The sequence below is a fragment of the Bombus pyrosoma genome, linkage group LG4, assembly GCF_014825855.1.
Source record: "Bombus pyrosoma isolate SC7728 linkage group LG4, ASM1482585v1, whole genome shotgun sequence".
In the NCBI taxonomy this organism is placed as follows: Eukaryota; Metazoa; Arthropoda; class Insecta; order Hymenoptera; family Apidae; genus Bombus; species Bombus pyrosoma.
In genome coordinates this window covers 12,871,434-12,893,129 of record NC_057773.1, presented here as the reverse complement: position 1 = coordinate 12,893,129, position 21,696 = coordinate 12,871,434, and the positions used below count along the sequence as shown (strand labels likewise).

At 36.6% G+C, this 21,696-nt stretch overlaps 1 protein-coding gene across 7 annotated transcripts in view; it reads left to right on the top strand.

Moving 5' to 3' along the window:
- Positions 1-21,696, top strand: part of LOC122566684 (zinc finger protein 628-like) — a 120,286-nt gene that overhangs the window by 74,394 nt on the left and 24,196 nt on the right. The gene's annotated exons all lie outside the window — the stretch shown is intronic.

Sequence of the window (21,696 nt, the reverse complement as noted above, 5' to 3'; positions counted from 1 at the left end):
TAAATTCGAAGACTTTTATAAGAGATACGTAACGCAATGTTCACATGGATCCACATAAGCAAATATGTGAAACTGGTTTTCTAGAGGACGTGTTCAGACGGTGAAAATTTATGCAGCGATCTAGCACGATTCCTTCGATCGAATCGATCAGATTTTCGGGTGTGAAGCAAACTGGCATCCACATTGGCGAAGTAACTGTGTTCCTAGAGTTAAGCGTGGAGACAGCCGACGTCTCTGGATCTCTGCCCCTGACACTGGCAGATTAATAATCGCTGTTAAAACGGGGAGAGAAGCGCGCGAGACAGAACAATAGTAGACTAGGGGCTAAGTTTAACGTAACTAAGTTTCGAGGAAAGGAAAATATTTAAAAGAAAAAGAAAAAAAAATGAAAAAAAACGTACGATACACGCTGCTCGAACTGAGATCAATCGCTGTAAGACAGAAGGAAGAGCGTTGATTCGTCGCGACAGCAAGTTGTTTGCTCTTTCGAAGAGGAGATCGACAGATCCAACGACTAATCTGGTTTATCGAGACGAGGACGATAAATTTCGACTGCGAGACTCTTGATGTGTTTTAGACTTTAATGAGAGACTGATTAAGAGAAACGGAGAAACGGTGTATCAGAGTTGAACGCGAAGAAATTTATCGTCGTTTTCTCGATGCCCGCGTTCGCCTCGCTATGCTGTTGATCGTTGATATTGAAACACTTATGGTGCTCAGAGAAATTGCACGAGACACGATGAATCATCGATTGGGAGTGTTCTCGTGATTTTCTGACGCGTTCTCTCGTAACTAATTCGTTTTGTTTAACGAGCAAACCGTTCTACTCTTTCCGAACTTTAAAATTCGATAGAATTACAATTTTAGAAGGAAGATTTCGATAGAATAAAAATTTTAGAAAGGAGCTTTCAATGGAATAAAAACTTTATGATGAAAGTTCCGAGAGAATGGAATCTTTCGAAGGGAGATTTCGAGGGAACGAAAATTTTAGAAAGAATATTCCATCAGGATTAATATTTTCGAAAGAAAGTTCCGACGAATGTAAATTTTCAAAAAGAATATTCCAACGAAACAATCATTTGTTGAGAACTGCGATAGAACAAAATTCTACCTCTGGTTATCTTTGCTTTAGAAACACGTCAAAGTATGTTTTTCTTTCTTTCTTTTTTTTTTTTTCTTTTTTAATATTTTGTGTTTGATGGCTATCGGAAACCTTTCGTAATACACAGAAATCTGCAGATGAAAATCTATCGCGGAATCTGTCGATGGAATTTTTTGTTACTTCGGTCTCCATCCTACTTTTTTAAAAAGGATTATTTCAGTGGCGGATTTGTTCTTAATTATTCCCGCTCCTATGGAAACTTATGTGTACCAGTTCGATGAATTTCAGCGGCATTATTCTCGAATTCGATTAATTATTCGAGGGTAATCGTCGCGAACGCGAGTAGCGCGTCATTAATATCTGCGAATTACATTAATTAATACCGCAAACTGCGTTACGCTTTTGAAACTCGAGCGACGAATAAACACGGAGCGGGCAACGTTTAAAAGTTTAATTTCGCGAAAATCACGGGAACGCATCTCATAATTTCCCCCGTGATCAAAGAGGTTGCCGTCGTAAACGAAACAAGGAAAAAAAAGAAAGAAGAAAGACGGAAGAAAAGAGAAAAGAAAAAGAAACATTTTTAATCTGTCGACGTAGAGTATATGGTAACACAAAGTGACGCAGTTTTCGGGCTTTTCCTAAGGATCCTTCCTGAAGGTAGTTCTTCTAAATGACCTAGAAAAATACATTTTCCACATTACCTGGATAAGAAATTATGTTCGCTGCGAAACAAGTGGCGATACGTTTTATTTAAAGGCAAAGTCAAGAAATTATTGTTGGGAACGTTTTTAGCTCTTTGTCTTCTCGCACATTCGCTGCTATTGGCGCACACGTTGCACCTATGCGATTATCTACTATCGTACTTTTATTTTTTATGCGCTTCAACAAAATTTATTAAACGATTAAACGAAGCAGTGGGTTGCGCTGTATATTAGAATACCTGTTATTGCTTAAAATAAAAGCACATTCTGGCAAAAAGAGAAAACATTAAATTCCAGGCGCGCGATAGCCGTATTTTAGTAGCAGCGAATGGATTAAGGAAAAAAGTCACACTCGTGTCAGAAATAATAGTTTCCATTGGATAAAGGAAGATTTTATCCGTAACAAATGTTCACTTTTAATTTCAATTTTAATTAATCGAGGATTACTATAAACGCAAATTGTATATAATTTGTGTATAATTAATAATCCTCGTTGTATCATCTGACAGGATGTTGCGATAACGAACAGCTAACTCTCAGTCTGGACCCTTTCGAGACGAATTTTTCTCTTAAAAACGCGCGCAACGATAAAACATACTGAAATTTAGATGAATGTAAAACTTACCTTACGACGGATTACTCTCGAAAGAGTCGATTAGCTGCAAAAGATGCATAAGACGAAGGGTTAAAAGAGTTGAACGATTTGAACTTACATTTGGTGCTCGACAATCACCAAAACCTGAGGGAAATGATACAACCGGGGTCAATGAATAATTCGTTTGATCGCTCAATCGGAAGCAACCCTCGTCACTTTCGTTTCAGAGTATCTACTTTCGTTCGATATTCAGCGACTCGTTTCACGAGAAAATATTTCTGTAACCATTTATGGTTCTTCAGCTAGCGGAGTATAATAGAAAAAGCATACGGTACAGCGTGAAACCGTACGAAAGGGAATATCCTGAGCCCAGAGACGGAGAAAATTGTGAAAACTGTAGAGCGAGAATTTTGTAAAAATCGTAGCTGTCATCCGTTCCCGTGGTGCTTCTTTTCGACTCAGTTTTCTCCGTTTTTTTGCGGGCAACATTTTCGTGTATGGCTTCCGTACGGCTAAGAGGACTCGAGACGAAACAAGGATACACTTTTCCTTTGCGATTGATGTCCGGACGAGGCGAACCGAAGTCGAAGGCGTCGCTCGACATCTTCTCTTCTGCAACGCGGAAGAATTGCGCTCGCGTGCGAACGCAGTGGAAAACGGAACGTTAAATGGTTAATGGAGCAACACGACAGACGGGGTGAAAAAAAAAAAACGAGAAAAAAATAGACTAAAGGATAAACAAGTGAGTAATATCAGTTCACACGGGGGAACCTACTATGCAATGAATCCAATAGCAATAACTGTATAAACAGACAGAGAGCAAGTGAGTATGAGAGAGAGAGAGAGAAAGAGAAAACGAATGAGAGTGTGTGAGGGGAGAAGACGATAAGATGGAAGCGAAAGGGGTGAAAAGAGCGGAGTAGCAAGAAAAGATGTGAACGTCGCGGAGACGTTGAAATGTCATCGTGCTGCGTATATATTATATATGTACATATACATATATACATACATATATCGTTTTGAGAAGAAACAAAAAAGATCTGAAAAGAGAATGAAAATAATCGATAAACTCGAAACCATTTCTTCGGCTCCGCCAAAATCACGCTACACTATACATATATAAATAAATAAATAAATAAATAAATAAATAAATAAATAAATAAATGAATACATATATATATATATACATATATATATATGAAAAAATATATATATTGTATGTCGAGAGATATTTATACTAGTATTTTAATAGTTTAGTATATAATGCAATATATATATATATATAAAAATATATATATATATTATGAAAAAAGAGAGGAAGAGAGCGATTGTACTATATAAACGATAGATAAAGGAGATACTGAGGCGCTGTACATACATACACACATAGAAATATTATTCTATGATATACATATATATATATATAGATATATATATATATTATATACATACATTGGATATGACTAGTGATACATTACATAGAACTATTGTATACACCGGCATATTGATATAGACGAAACAATATGTGAATAGGGGAACTAATTTAAACTGAAATTACCTATAGGTATGAATATCTAGATTAAGAAGTTGAAGTTTATTATATTATATATATATATATATATATGTATATATGAAGCGTCATACATATATATATAATATATATACACGATAAAGATGCATAGGCATTAAAACTACGGGGACACCTAATCATAATTATTAACATTATGATAAATAAACATTAGGGCGATAGAGAAGGGAAGAAATGACAGAAAGAAAATAAGAAGTGAAGGAAAAATTGTGAATCGACAAGCTAGCGCGACGAAGAAAGAAATGGGGGAAAGAAAAAGAAAAAGAAAATATGTTGACGAAATTTTTAGGTAGAAAACTATATATACTATATATATTATATATGATATATATATATAATATATATATTTAATTGTTTGTACATTGGGCACGAATGCTCTATTATTTTACTGTGATCCGTGTTTTGTACGATTTTCAAAGTCACACCGCACATACAGGATCGACGTTAGCCGCGTCTTCGTTTCGCCCGTGTTTCCGCCAATCGATCGCACTTCCGCTTCCGCGAAACGTACCGTGAAACGTTTCTCGCTGGATCATACACACAGCCACCTCGTAACCATTTCGCACGATATTTTTACATCACACCGAATATCATCAACTATTAAGCCGCCGCAGACTCGTTGTTGCGATTTTACGTACTATCGACGCGCTCAAGTTCCTCGATTCGCCGTTTTACTCCTCCGGGAAAGAAAGAAGTTCGAACGAGAACAGCGTTCGTTCTTTTCATCGAATCGATCGATGGCAACGGAAACGCGCGGAACGGAAGCAACACGGCGGCGCGCTCGAGAGATCTCGAGCGCCGTCGCGATAAAGAAAAGAAACTAATCTGCCATTCCCGGAGAAAAAAAAAAAAGAAGAAGCTAACGTCGACCCTGGGAACACGCGTCTCGACCAAAAAAAAAAAAAAATATAAAAAAATAAAAAAAGATTGCATAACCCACTTTCACGGGAATTCAGAGCTTTTATACTACGCGAATTCCATTACATCGTGTTCATTCTTACACACCGCGGTTTTCCACGGAATTATCGTCGCGACGCCATGACGGTACGTGCACTCGTAGCTCGTATACCTTCGCAACACGGACGAATTCCACGGAGTTAAAGGGAAGAAAAATAATCGCAAATTGTACTTTTCCTTAGCCGAAAGAAAAATAAAAGAAATACGGGAGAATCCTCGCGGTCGTACCAATCATTTGCGGTGCTTTGGATCGGAAAAACCGATCTTCTCGCGACGATAATTCTCGCGGAAACGAGCAGCGAAGTCGAAGGTGCTGCTTCTCCGGTGCGTGGTAGAAGGAGAGGAAAGGAGAAAAATAAAATGATTGAGTAAAATGACGAAAAGAAGGAATTTTTGAAGAGATGAAAGGAGCAAATCATCCCGCGAAGCGACATTGAGAGACGACGTTCGGACACTCGATTAGCAATATCGCCATTACGTATTTGCGCTTTCACGCTTTGGCTCAACAATTCAAAATGAAACATGACAAAAATAGAAAAGAGGCGAGATAACGTATTAGCGGGGGAAAAAGCGGTCGGATGCGTTTGTTCGGAATTTTACCCTCGCCGCGAGTATATTTACAAAAATCCGTGCGAATTAAGGGTGATCGATCCTCGTCCATGGACCAGTTCCAGAAAATCGGTTAGAATTTAATTTTCATGCTACAAGAAGATGAAGGATAAATAAACTAATGGGATATTCTGAGAAGAAATGCACGAATTTAGGTTGCACGTAAAGTGCAAATCTTGGGCAAAAGCGAGGAATTGAGAATGAAAAATTTAATTAATTTGGTTCGGAGTAATTAGATATTTTGAGGACAATTCACATATCGAGAGATAATACAAATTTCTTATTGACGGAAAGAAGGAATTGAATTTGAAGTATGGGTAGGTTTTATAGGGATACTTAATGCAAAAAATATGATTCTTCTTCTTGAATATTCGTTTGGAAATTCTCGAGAAAAAACAAGGAAATTTAGAAGCGTTTGTACGTCGAAAGGTATAACAGCTTCGTAAATGTCTTTTCTAGAATCATTTTATTGATAGAAAAGAGGAATTAAATCTAAAAGTATATAGAAATGTTTGATCCATCGTTGCGACGAATGCAATTTTTCTTTTTAAACATTCGTTTAGAAAAATTTAAAAGGACGTAGAAAAAAGGTGCTTAATTGTCACTTGGTTCTAGGAATATTAGAAAAATTAAAAGGATTTCTGAAATAAATTTTTAAATCTTTGATAAGAGCAAAAAGATGTGATCGTATAAAATATCCAAGAATTTTGATGGAAAAAAGAAAACGTGATGGATAGTAGTCTGGAAAAATATTGACGAATGAAATTAGATACGAGGAGAAATTCCTAATGTAACTGTACGTAGAAATATAGTAATTTCCACGTGTTACATTTAGAAAAGCGTTGCATATTCGTAGGAAGAGTAAGCTTCTACTAACGAGAGCAATAATCGTATTTTATGTTGTGATAAATAAATCGTAGGTGCGTGAACATTCGTGGATCTACGCCATCTCCATTTAGGTAGTTAAAAAGTTAGTTAACAAAATTACAGGGACGAAACATATCTTAATAATTCATAGGTTTTATCGTTCAAGAGTAAACTGTTAAAGTGCGCGCAACTCTCTTCGATGATATTTTTAATATTTATACAGAGTTTCGTAAAATAATGAATTCTTCGTCGTAGGACAGTAACATATCAAATTTTGTAATTTGTTGCTTTTTAGAGAAGCACATTTTACATATTAATTACGTGTTCGTTGTATCATAAACTATTCCTTAACCATTTCCTTCTCAGATCAGGTACCGAATAGACAAACATACCTCTGTCCTCATGTTTTTCGCTATTGTTTGACAAATGCAAACGATTTTAATATTTAGAAACACGTAGAAATTGTTCGTAAATCGCTTACAATTACTTGTAATTTATTTGTAATTCAATCGACAGCTTCTGAAACGAGAGTGTTAACAATGGCAGCATTTTCAGGCAAAATTTGTTTGTTGTCGATCACAGTTCTGTTACTTTTAAGAGCAATGGAAGTATAAATCTTGTTTCTTTTTCTTTCGAGTAATTTTTCTTAACTCTTGTGTAACATTAGATTATCCCAAAAGTTTCCTTCGTTTTATAAGAGAATTACAGATGCGCAACACTTTTTATTTTATATTACTTTATTGAATCATGTATGGTTCATTTTTCCCCCTATAGAACAAAATTCAATAAAACAAAAACATAAGACAAGAAATGTTGCGCATCTATTATTTCCTTATAAAACGGAAGAAACTTTTGGGGGCGACCTGATATAATGTCCGAAGGAAAAGGAAAGTGATTTTTGTTTCAATTAAGAAGGAAACGACATGAATAGAATTACAGGGAATTAAGAAAGCTAAATAGCGTGAATATCGCTGGATGTTATCTGTTCGTGAAACAGTTCGATTCAACTAGTGAAATTATCTGAGGTAATTTTGCAGTTGCACAGAGAAATAGAATAGTTTCACGAAAACCCGAGATTCCGTCGGCTAAGTAGTCGAAGAACTTCGCAAAGTAATTTCGAAGTAGGTAGCACTGTAAAAGTATACCAGCGAGTTGAAAACAGCTTAGAATAGTTTTCGGAAAATCTATCAAGAACGAAATCACACGCAGTAAGAATCATTGATTTGTACGTTTTGTCTTATTTCATTGAATTAATCGCCAACAATGGTTTCATTTAATAACGTCATTAAGAAACTAGTATTCGTTCCATATTATTAATAAAATGAAGAACATATATGATCTGGTTAAGAAATAAAAACTAAAGAGGGGAAACATGATGGATCACATTATTTATTTTAAAATTCAGTATTCTACCAACTAACCAAACATTATCAAAGCTGTGCTTCTATTTGGTTTTGGGATTAAATATCTATATTTTTAACGAACCCTCGAACTTTCATTTCAAAAGTATTGATTGTAGTAAAATTAGTTGTACGGTTGGTATTTTCATAGGAAACTTCCTGGGGTTATTACATATTTTTTAAATATTTACATACATATTTGTTGAAGTTTTATACCTTGTGTATTCTCCTTATGAGTCCGTGTAATCTACAAATATAATTTTACAACAAAAATAATTATATTATCCACATTAGGTTCACGGAGTAAGGATAATTTGGATATTTTAGATGCAATTTTTAAAATTCCAATAATAACACATACGTGAAAAATTACACGGGTACTCGTTTTGCGAAAATATGATATGAGAAAGATAAACTATGGGAATATAATATACTTACAATCTATCTACGTGTGAAGCGTAAGGAGAAACGGATTGTCTGTTGTCAGACTCATTCGATAACCAATATATCAGGAAATGTATCTTACTGTATCTTCACACTGGTGCATTGTTAGAAAAATATCTCGAAGAAAAGTTGTTCCCGACTAATAACTGCAAGAATATCCTATCTAAGAGAACTTCAATTAACGTAGAATTAATCAAAGGGATTCGTACACGTTTGAACGAAATTTTCGTATCGATCGTTTTCTTCCGCAAATTTGGAAATAACCAGGATTAATTAACGCGTGCTTTCTGTTTCTACCATAGATCTCTCAAAAATATTCCAAATTTAAGCCATTAAATCCATCAATTATTGTCCGCTATTTACTAATTACGTTTCGATTTCCTACAAAACAAATATTCTTTCCCCTGAAGTAGCAATCTCTAGAAATTTTCTCGATAAGAATATTAATACCTCTCTGCGAATTCAGAAAAGAAATAATTAACGAAGAAAAAGATAAGCCCGGCTAAATCGCAAAATTTAGAATCTACTCCAATTTCAGATTAATTAAACGAATTCTTTAAGAATATGCACATATGAAAAATCGACCAATTTAAAAAAGCTTCAAGAATAAAACAAAGATTAAAAAAAAAATGGAATACGTGTTAATCGCACGAAGGAGAGAGGAAAGTGGGAAAGAACATCGATGATTCTTACTGCATGGCTTGGACATGGGAATCGAAAGCCGATATAGGTTCGAAGACACGCGTGGAGTTGCGGAACCGAGGTCAGGGGTGTATTCACCTGGCGCCGCCCCAAGTCACGCCTACCTGCGCAATTCCAAACGTAGGCAGGCACGCCTACGCGTGCACTGATACACCGCCACGCTCCCACCTACGCGACCTACATACAGTCTCGACCAAAATTCGCTGGACGTTGGTTCGCCTCTGGACGTTCTCTGAAACGAATCGGTCGTAACCGTTTCGACCACTAATTCGAGTGGGGATTTATCGAATCGGGCTTCGTGATTCGCATAACGACTCGTGTTACGCGAACTTTGGACTTTTTCCACTTTTTACCCAGCCAGTTTGCTTGATAATGTCACGCGTTAACTCGTATTCCATTGGTACGAACGAAACCATTAAGGGTTAACGTTGCGTTAAAATAATATTTCATTTGCAATTTTGATTTCCTTTTTTTTTTTTTGTATAGTACGAATATGTGAAAGAACGTTAAGAGTAGGTACCAGAGTTGTAAAAATAATTGAACTTTGATCAGTCAAATTTGTTGTTTCCCAAATGATCACATTACGTGTTTCGTGTCGTATTTTAATCGTCGCATCGATACTTATAATGGTAATGTACTTTCGTCGCTTTCGTGAATAATTAGAAGATTCCAAATTATAAAACTCGCGCTACTAAATCTCGGTACAATCAGTTACATTGGTTGGCAATCCAACACGAAAAACACCAATGCTAAAACGAAATAACTCAAGCAACGCACTCGTTCCCCTGTCTATCTGCGGATACCAGCTTAAGATCAAAGCCACCAATAAACCACGAATTCCAACTCGCTCACACATTTCGCCAAATCATTCTTCAACCCCCTCAATCCGTTTCTCGATAACAAAATCCTCGACCTCCTGTAACTACCCCAAAACAGGCTAAAAAAATTAATCCCGAATCAATATCGTGGGCTTTGCAGCCGCGTTTAACCCGAGCGTTGCATAACGAACGATTCAGCGAACCAGCAAGTACCGCCAACCGACCCTCTTTCAATTTTGTCCTTGACTGTACCGACAGGTGAACGCTTAGCGCTCGTTGCCGCGACCCGAGGGACACGTACAACCCGTTCGAAGGTTGCTCGTGTACGTGAACCTGTATATGATCGTGTATGTGTAAGAGCGTGGTAGGTGGAAGGTGGCAGGCCTACGCCTACCACCCCCGTGCGACCGATCACGCCGAGACTGCTCCTACTACCCCAGTTCGAGGCGACGCGCGTTTCGCGAGTTTGCGGAGCGGGTCACCCGGTGACACGTTCCTACGTCTATCCCATACAACGACCTGGTTTATGCATACGTGTGTACATGCTCGGACTTTTACCTAGAGAGAAGTTAGGCTGTAACCTTGGCGAAGTTAGTGGAGGGTTGCGCGACTACCGCAGGGCCACACGCGTTCTTCTGCTTCTGTCTCCAACGAACTTTTACACTGAGTTTCCATTTGCTTGACACCGCCGACTGCCACGGCAGTCATCGAACAGATCCGCGTTTCGCTAGATCCCTTAGAGCTAAAATAAGGTAAATCTCATGGGTTGGAAAATTCTTAACGATGCGAACGATTTCGGCAACGTTGTCAGAGAACAAGCACGTAGATACAATTTGATATCTTGCAAGAATTAATTTGGAGATAAAAAAATGCATAGAACGTATGCATAATATGCAAAATGCAGTAGCTTGCATCGCATTTGACGAATAGAACAATTATTTGTATTTACAAAAATACAAGTTTGCATAAATATCCGCAGTGAAATGGCGACGTAGCATACTTTGTTCGTTTGTCGCGGTTCACAGGGGGCAGTAAAATATGTAAAATTCGCGCGGTAGTCAACGTGTTGAAAGACGAGGTGACGTGATTGCTAACCTTTTCCGAAGAGGACATTTGCTTGGATCGGAAGAAAGAGGTTTTCTTTTAAATTATTGGATGTTTTATACTGGAAAGGATTTAAATGTATCTTTTTCGCAGCTTAATTCTTTGGTCGTGTAATAAGACGATGAAGAATTTAGAAGCAACGATCTAGATTTCATGTATCTATGGTGTCAGATGCAAAAAGCATATACTTTCGAATTTTTAAAAGGGGGCAATACGTATTAACGATTGTGTTAAAAACGGATTGCGCGTAAAATGGCTAGACTACAGATTTCTATGCGTTTATGCGATATTGGAAAGAACGCGTGTTATAAATTTGGTTACTTCCAACATACATATTACGTTTCAGGCAATAGTGTAAAAAGTTACTTATGTTAGTTGCAGTAAGAGAAACGAGTAATACTGCTTACAGTTGCGTAATTGATTGATTAACAGAGGAAAAATAAACATAAGCAATCATTAGCAAAGAAACGTATTATGTTACAAACGTCTGTCGTAATATGATAAAAGTAACTCTAGATTCGTTCGAAGTAATTTACTTGAAATCATTGATATATATACACCGTACTGTTAATATCGAACTATTAATTGTTTTAATATTTAGAAAAATTCTTTTCGCCAGTAACGATCAAATAACTTGATGAATGCAAAAATCGTTCTTCTAAAATTCCAAGGTACGATCGATCGAACGAAACAATACGTATTCGCATATTCGCGCGTCGTTGGACAAATAAGTCTTACGTAAATGAACTTATTACACAATCTGTTACATTATTTAACCCGTTGTGCTAATTTCCTCGAACTCTAAAATACTCCGAATTCGAACAACGACAACAAGGATAAAGAAATGTGTACATAATTGAAAGTATTTCGCAAGCTGGAGTAAACTTGTGAACAACGCGTTAAGATATCACTCTGGGGCAGGGATTTTCCGCTCGCGTCGTAAACGTTCTTTTTTCTCGGAACAGAGTCGCATATCGCGTCATCTCGTCGGAGCACGTGGTCGTTTCCCTCGTCACCCCGTTTCTCGACAGCGAATTTCGCTAATAGGGGCGTGTATCGCGATCTCGATCCTACCCTCTGCCCTTTTCACCTTTTCTCATTCGTCTACGCCTATCCCGGCACCGACGAGGCAACTTTTTCCACAGGGAAACAGGCGGACCGGTTGAAAAATGTCGCGCGACGGCTCATTGGACGCGAAAAGTTGCGGCATGGTAGCGTTTTCAAACGGGCGACCTTCCCTTCCGGTACTCGGCACGGAACGCTGCCACAAACGGTTCGTGAAATTTTCTATTAAACCGTCGCTCTTCTCTTTTTTCCCCGCCGCGAATCTTCGAATTGGTTTTTCCTCATTTGCGGGACTCGTTCGTTTAAAAGGAGAGATCACGGACATTTTCGTGGATTTAATTAATCTCGAATCGTTTGTTGGTTATATAATGGAATTCTGATCGGTTGGTCATCTTTCAATTGTTATATAATAATTTAGCAAGTGCATAGAAATATTAGCGAACGGACGAGTTCGTTACGGAATGCAGCTGAGGAATATTTTACAAATTTAATTAGTTTAGATTGGTTTCTTTGTTACGTAATGGAATTTCAATCGATTGGCCAGTTGCTGATTGTTTCATTCCACGATAATTTATTGTACTCATACTAGCGAATTGACAGGTTGCAAGCTTTAGATTATAGATGTTTTTTTATGATCCTTCGTCAAATACTACAGACGAGGAACTTGTAATTTGTACAATTTACTTGTAAAATTTTATCCGTTTTATTATCTAAGAAGTTAGGATTTTTTTCAATACTATTCGACGATTTTTATTAATACTCGTAATTCGTAACTTGTGGCTCGTAAAATTTTGCTATCGATATCGGTTTAGTTGTGCAAGATGTTTCTCAGATATCTCGTAATTTATAAGTATTACTTACGAAATTTCTTTTGTTTTATTATCAAAATTCCCTCCGTTAAACAAGAGAGTTTATTAATACTAATAACTTGCAACTTGCAGAATGTTATCGATAACATTGTCAAAATATACAAAGCAATGATAAATTAAAGATTGAGAACGATACTTACTATCATTTTACGCAAACGTAACGCAAACAGATTATCAATTAAAATTATTTATCAAGAATGCAATTAAAATTAACAACGAGCTTCGTTGATACACCCATCGATTTTAAATAAATCATTATTTGAATTAATCGTGATAATGAAGTACGTTTTAAATAACAGAGCTTCGATAAGTATGTAACGCCTACGAATGCAATTTTTATTACTGCAAGCTGGCTTTTAAATCATTATTTCTCTCCCGTGACAATAATTGTAATAATAAAACAATGAATAATATCGTTACAGTTTCTTTCATCTATAATTTTCTAACAAAGTTATATCGCGGGAAAGGTGAATAAATGTCGGAGTACTTTGCATTTCTGTTCTGAATTATACCATTTTTACTCGTCATGACTATACTTCTTATCTAAATACCACGAAACTTCTTAAAGAACACGCATACTAATTATAAATATTTTGTACAGTAAATATAAGACATACATGCGTATCTAGAGATCTACAGGACTAATACTCTTATGCTTTATCTTATCTTTTAATTATGGTTAAAGACAGCATCTTAATAATAGAATTTGAAAACACGTATGTACGAATGACAAATATTTGAAGGAAACTTTGCTTACTAAAAACAATATGAAGTACAAGTTATGCTGGAAGATTATTAACACGGAAAACGCGTTAAGGGTGATTTTATTGCACGTTCATAGCGCTTCATACTTACGAGGAGATGTTTGAATCATTTTCGAATTTCTACCGTTGCAAATGAATTGCACGACAGTTAATTAAGCGTTAGAATCCAATATTAATATTATCAACGGCGGCATATATAATGAAAGATTATTTCATTAAATATTCATGGAAGTATCCATATAATGTTTTATAAAGCGAAGAAAGTGAAACTCGACCTTTTAATTTTTAACTCTATTAAAAGCTTAATTCGACTGATGAACATAAATTAAATTCATCATAAATGGAATGGTTTTTAATCAAACTTTAATCTATCGGGGTTTAACATCGTGGAATCAATTTAACATTCATTAATTACAAGAACAAATATTAAATGTTTAACGGGAGATACCAGGAAGCCGAGAAAGCAAAGCGTGCGATTCGTTCCTGTTGAAATAAACTCGTTTAGAGGGATACAACTCCCCCTATAAACGCATCGATTCTCGATAAACAAATTAACAGAAATTAAAACGAGAACGAATGGAAATTAAATCAGCGAAGACGTTTCTATTTAATTCGCGGGATACGCGTACGTTCTATACCTTAATTACTTTTTTTTTTCCATTTATTAATTTCTACGAACTGTTTAACGAACCGATACTTTATTCCGTGGGAAACAGTTTATTTCATTATCGATATTGGAATCTAAATTGCAGAATGATTGCGATACGAATAATTACATAAATAATACTGATTGATAATGAGTGTTTCTCAGTTTCCTAGAACATGTTCTACTCCACAAAATATTCTACAAAATTTTAATTCTACTCCTATTTTCACTTAACTCACAGAACACAAGTGCAATCCTTAGTTTAATTAGTTTTCCTATTTATTGATTGCAAAAATCCGTTTAACTGTTGAAATTTAGCGAAAGTATAAAATATTTCTGCAGAAAATAGGAAGATTCTGATTTTTTCTTGCGATTTCTCTAATATTTCGATATTCGAAACGCGAACAGAAATCGCCACTGATATCTTACGTTCTTTTATTTGCGAAGAATTATACGCAAAACCTAAAATATTACTGAGGGAATTGGATAATTTTTTAAATATTCCACAGTCGCAGAAAATCAACAGTTTCTTAATTCCTTGAATCGTATTGCCTTTTCAAAATATATCAACGGAAAATTAAATTTATAATTCTTCTCTCAATTAATAACTAAATGTCCCGTGTATGTGACACGAAAGGCAAATGTTCAAGGGAAGTTGATAAACTTGTCCGTCACCTGACTTCGGCAAAAGCGAACGTTGCGAAAGCTAAGGATACCGAGAATGATCGACGACGCCGGACATTCGTTGATCGCTTTTATGCACTCGTCGCATATTTTGGTCATTACACGTCCGTTTCTGCAATTGTCGAAGGGAGTTATGCAGACTCGCACTTTTACAGTACTTAGTAAGCACCTCATTCAAGGTCCACGAATGCTCGATGCAAATCACTTCGTGTCGAGTTCGCTTCAAAATTTTTACGAAATTCGTCACGATGAAATATCGTGGATGAGACGCGTGAAGGCGTACGATGACAATAGAAAATTCTAGTTATTCTCTAATGATAGATAAAATATTCTAAGGCAAGAGATTTGATTTATTAGGGAATTCGTTTGATACATTAGGGAAATTTGTTGCATTTGGAACTGATAATTAGCGTGCCTTTTTTAGGTTGGAAAATTGTAGAAATATAGAATATATTGATAAATCGTTGGTGTTTATTGATAGCGGGTAAAGAATAATATGTTGGTGATGAATAGAGATTAAGTTTTTTCTTCTCTAGAACGAAGAACTGAATAGTTTAGGAAAGTCTGCTGTGATTTGATAATACGTGAATATGTTATCAGGGACAGGGATGATAGTTGATTTAATTTCGTTATATTAAGAAATTTCACGGTTATTTCATAGTTTTATATATAACGAGGTGTTAGGTATAATGAACGATCTAACGAAACCAAGTGACAATTAGTTCGATTTCTTTCTTAGAGGATCAACAGAATTTACATTTGCAAAATTCATTATTTATCAGAAGATTATAAATGACGTTATTGTCTAAAGTTTTACGATCTGTTGAAAAAATACGCAGAAACCAAATTTCTTTCTTTAAATTGAAAACATAGGGATGCGCTTATATTCTAATTTAATAACGAAACAAACAATATAGGCAATTTAATACGAAATAATACGAAACATATAATTGTTATTCTCGTTCACAAGAGATTACTGCTAATTTGTTCGTTTCTTGTAATGTGTACGAATGATTGAATCGATGGAAAACGATCCATCTGTCACACGCTATTTCTCTAATTCTCGTATTATTTCGTAAGGAAGAAGACAATCGCTTCTTCTGGTCCTGTCGGCGAGCCTCGATCACCACATTCACTCCTCGGTTCGTTCTTTCTCGTTTGCTCCGGATATCCGCAGTACACATACACACACACACACACACACATACTTATAAATACATACGCTGAAAGACACGTACACAGATACACGCAGGAACGTACGAGACAACACGAGCAATGCAGTGTTCAAATACCTTGAAAGCCACCCTGTAGATCGGAATCTCGCATAGTACTAAACAGATTGTATAACACTTAACTAAGCTTTCCGTAACGATAAATACATAAAATGAGCGAAAGGGAACGAGAGGAAGAGCGAGCGCGCGAGAATTAGTGAAAAAGAAAGAATGAGAAAGGGTGAGATTGATGGGAGAAAATGTATACGAATGAACGAAAATAGTGGTAAATAAGGGAAGCATAGAACGAAAGCAAGAGAGAGAGAGAGAGAGAGAGAAAGTAAAATAACACACACGCAAAGAGTGGAAGATTGAGACGAGAGGAACCTACGAATTGTTATGTTTTCTACAGTAACGTTTGTACCGACTTACAACAATATTTGTACAATATACGATAATGGAAAAAATGAAGTTACGTACCTATACAATATAGGTTACCCAGATGCAATAACTTTTTTAAACGGTATTTAAATGAAGTAAAAAAAAAAAAAAGAGGAAGAAAGAGGAAAACCAAGCCGGGATATTTTTCATACTTGTAACGAAGTCAGGCGGGCGATCCGTGCGCCACAATGCCGGAGGCCCGCGTGATGCCACATCGTTTCGTTTTGTGTGCCAACCAAGAGATTTTAGATTTTTTGCTTTGCAGATGATGTGTGACACGCGCGCGCGACCCGCGTCCCCGAATCTCTCGGTCGCGAACTTACAGATCGATCGACGCCCATTGCCGTTTCGAAAAAATGAACAAAAATGAGAACATAGAGTGAGAGAGAGAGAGAAAGAGAGAAAGAGAGAGAGAGAGAGAGCGAGCGAGCAACATAGAACATATAGAATGGAAAAATGGAAAAAAAAATAATAATACGAAGATACCCTACATTCCAGCACTTACACCTCGACACCCAGCACTGACGTCCAGATCGCTTGATTTAATCGAGTAAACGCTAGTGATTAGAGACGAGATAATGTGACATTGTTATGAGAGAAGTAATGCGCGTAGCTAGTTTGCCTCGGTCGCCTCCGTTTTTTAGGAACCACTCGAACGAACGAACCCGCGCCAGAAGTTTGGCTTCGCGCGAGACGTTGCGTCGTTCGCGAAACCAAAATGAAATTTTTAAAGAGATGGCAAAATTGGCTCGTTGAACGATTAAGTATGATTTTTAGAAACGTTGGGGGTTTGCGGCAATTTTGAAAGTGAGTACAGCGATGCTTTTTTGGAATATGGAAAGGAAAGATCACAGTAATAAGATACTCTTAATTATCGATATAGTCGTTTGGTCGTTGGTTAAGGCTGTTTCAATTGATTAATCTCGTACTCTGTTACGAGACGATAGTTTTCAGACGTTTCCTTGTCTAATTGAATGTATGGAGATTAAGCGTGCATAATGCTATTCGTAGTTGGCCGAGACGATATGATGCACGTATCATCAACCAACAGTTAGCGACCTACAATACTCGTATGCTGCTTTCTATACTTTATTGAATTCTGATCTCCAGCTGTGAAGAAGCACAATGTCGGTGTACATTAAACTACGTTACGTTCACTGAATCTGAATTTTTGTTTTACAATGATAAAACATTAATTATCAACTATTATAATTATGCATATATGGCAGATGTTTTCAAGAACCTGCTATAGTTCAATAATTATAATAGCTAGAATACGTAAATAAAATGCTAAATAAAATGCTTAATTAAAAATAGTAATTATACAGATTGAAATTCACGATCAACAAAACAATTACGAATAGTATTCTGTACATAGGTAAAAGAAGCCTCTAATCTTAATATTTCGATAATTTCTTCACTCGCGTTACTTTCAAAGAAATCGCAGATTAATTAATTCTCTTTCGATATTTCACTTCGCTAAAACCTTAACTCGATTCGATCGAACAAAGCCGACTACAGATATCTGTAATTTTTCGCATCGCTGCAACATCTTCTCCTGCAAATTCGCCTCCAGCCTACAAAATTACCTAACAAAACGCATAACGGTCTAAGATCATGCAAGGGGCTATTATTGGAGCACGTACATCTTTGGAAAGAAACATCGAAAGAGGTCACGAAGACGGAAACAAGATGTTTAAAGGATTTATCTGGACGTACGTGTTCCGATTCGTTCGCAAGCCGGTTGACAAGCTCTTTTTCCGCGTGAACGTTTCTCGAGACGTGAAAAGCACACGAGCTGTGTCACGTACGGTGTACGTCAATGTTCGAACGAGTAATCTTCGCCCCATCCTGCGCGATTAAAATTTTATACGCGTGCCTCTGTGACGTAAAAGTCGAATTCCCGGAACAACGGAATCTCCATTATGAAATAATACGTAGTCGTCGCGATACGAACACAATTTTCACGTAAATCGGGTGAAATTGCTTCTTAATGCTTAACTTCGGTGGTATCGTATAACGTTCGATATATGTACGGAAGTTTCTACGATAAGTAACACGTTGACTGCAGCACCGGGCAAAGTTTATGCGTTCACCCATAGCGAGTGAAGTGCTTTCGCTTGTTTCAGAGAGATTCATTGTAATACGCATATATAATACGTAACCTTTTAAAAAATGAAATTGTTCGAGCGCTTTATGCCGTATTTAGTGCTTTACGTTGTTACAGGCACGTTAAGCGTATCGAAAATTTTACAGATACGATTGTTCGTTTCATTCGATTTACGACAGTCGACGTGTTAATTTTAATGTTATTGTTTGATACCGTTAAATTACGTTTATGCAGAACGAGGAGCTGATGTTGCATCGAAATTTTCATTAAATTTCTTCTTGCGTGACCAGTAAGATTCATTGCGTCTATTACATCTATCTTATTGTGTTTTTTCTTTTTTTCTTTTCTTTTTTCTTTGAGAATTTAATTAAGTAATGCGTTTTAGAGTAAAATAAGTAAGGATAAATAATAGTCTTCGCTGGAAAAGATTAGTTGCGAAAGAAAGAAAAGCTAATTCCAACAATTACTTATTTAAAGACTTGGTCGTAATTCTCTTCTTTATTGTCCATCAGTTTCGAATTTTTCATTCGAAATATAGATAGAACGTAAAAAAAAAAAATATAAAAATAAAAATCGTAAGACAAGGAGTTAGAAAGCAATATTCATGCTGTAATTGCAATCGACTATTGCGAGCAACTATCGCAAGCGATTTTACAATCAATTTCGTATTTTTCGATACAGTATCCGTCATACTCGTTCCATAAGTTGAGTACCAGCCAGTACGCAGACAAAGTATCGCGTGATGTGCCTAGAAACACTCTAGCGCGACCTTGCTGATCTTAGATATTATGCGCCGCGATAGGACACGTACATGAATTATCGGGGCACGATCATCGCTACGTTCGTAGACAAGGAACAGGTAGCGCGAACGAATCGACGCGTCTCGTTTTCGCATTTCGTTCCTCTGCTGGCGGTCGTCTCGAGGCAACGGTTCGATCGACGCAACGATCAAACGGACGCGACACGACCGCCATGTACATCGTTCGTTGTCTCGATCGATCGTAATATCTCGTAGAACATCTTCGGGATATCTCGACGATGGGAAGCAGCCAGAGGATAGAGATAAATAAAGGGAACACGAAAGAAGAAGAAATGGAAAAGAAAAATAGAAATGGTGCTCCGAAAGCTTATGCGTCTTTCTGGCGTTCGTTGTACTCGCGATTCCCGCCGTTCTATCGTCTCCGGATGTTAAAAGGTAAAACGAAGAGAAGGAAGCATGGCGAAGGTGAGAAACGTAATCTCTGCGCGTTGTTCAGAAGTTTTTAGATGGCTCCTCGAGCGAGCGAGGAGGATCGATATAAATGAGTAGAAACGAGAAAGAGAACGAAAAGAAACATACAGCACACATGTGTACACACAGAAAATCGCTAAAGAAAGAAAGCTCTCGTGCACACAGGGATCATACGCCGCTCACGAGAACACACAATGTCCATCGGTTGCTCGAAGACGCGTTCGAGCTGCGATTCCGATGATAAAATAGAAAACGACGAGTTTTTTGTTTTCGGATATAAGACGCGCGAATGAAACGTTTATAATTTTGAGCTGTTAATAGCGAAAATTTTCGTGCGAATAGAAAACAGACGGAGAACGTTTCGTTTTTGCGTCGGATGGAACTTGGTTAATTTTAACCGAGATTCGCTTCCGATCGAACTTGTCGGTCGCAGCTTGTGCGTGTTTCAACACGAGGGAAACATGCGTGTAATGGTTTAAGATGTTTATGACAGCGTGGCGAGAAAAGAAGAAAGGAAAAAATAAGAAAAGAAAAAAAAGTGATGTTCGAGGCGACAGGTTGTACACGTGTATAACACGATTATAATTACCAGGATCTCTCGACGTTTGAGGAAATAAAATCGGAGAGAAAGACTTGTCCGTAACTAACTTCACCACGTTGACACGCGTTCTTGATCATTATGGGTACTACGCCTTGTTTCGTGTAAAATGACGTTTTGTTTCGGTTCTTAGGCGAACGAATGCATATCATAGTTGTAAATTAACGATTTGTGAAATAAAAGCTGCAAACTGTTTGTGTTAACAATAGGTCATTGAACCTTGATGTCTTTTTTTTGGGGGAATAATTCACAACCTGCCCGTTTCTTTGGTCGTAGAATAATAGCTTCTTATCGCTTGCTCCTTTTTGATGTTTCTCTCCTTGCGGTGGTTTGCTTTCGATTTTCGTTTTCTAACATTCGTCGTTGTTTAACTCCTTGCCTCGCCTAATATTCTCTATGAAATTTATAATGCAGTTTAAGAATCAAAATTATCAAATGAATAAATAGCAAGGTAATCGTTTGGCGAGGAGTTAGCTAGAAATACACACTGATTATCCTTAATTTCCTATTTCTATATTTCTATATTTGATTTCAACGTATTTAACAAACATTAAGATGTACATATTATACTATTACTTGGGTGTCTGTGTCAAAGGCGATGAAACGAAGAAATAACTCACGTACTAAATATACAGAAATGATATTGGTAAGTTTACCCTATTTTGAAGATAATCTTTTATCTATTCTTCTAATACATATTAATACTGCATGCCTTTCTACATTTCTATCTAAATTTTAGCTTGCATCTCAATTTTTATACATATATACGTATATTCGTTACAGTTACATGCATATCACTAATTGTTATTCAGAATATATAATTGAAATAAAAGATAGAACAAGCACGATCAATATGATTTTATACGAATCATATACTTGAATCGGAATCGTAACCCTGACCTGGTAACGTAGATTCATAGATGACCACGATAATTTAAATTAGATTCGAATTAGGTTGTTTAATTTTTATTTCTATCCTATATCTTACATCATAAAAGCTATCGGTGTTCTTTGTCGCGTAAAATATAGGATATATATAAAGTAGCATAAAATTAAATAAAATCGAATAGCATAAATCTAAGATCTTATAGGTCATTCATAGAACGAATCAGGTCGATAGATCTCAGGAACGATATCAGTTGAAAATCGACTCATCGTTTCTACAAACTGTCATCTTAACAAACTTC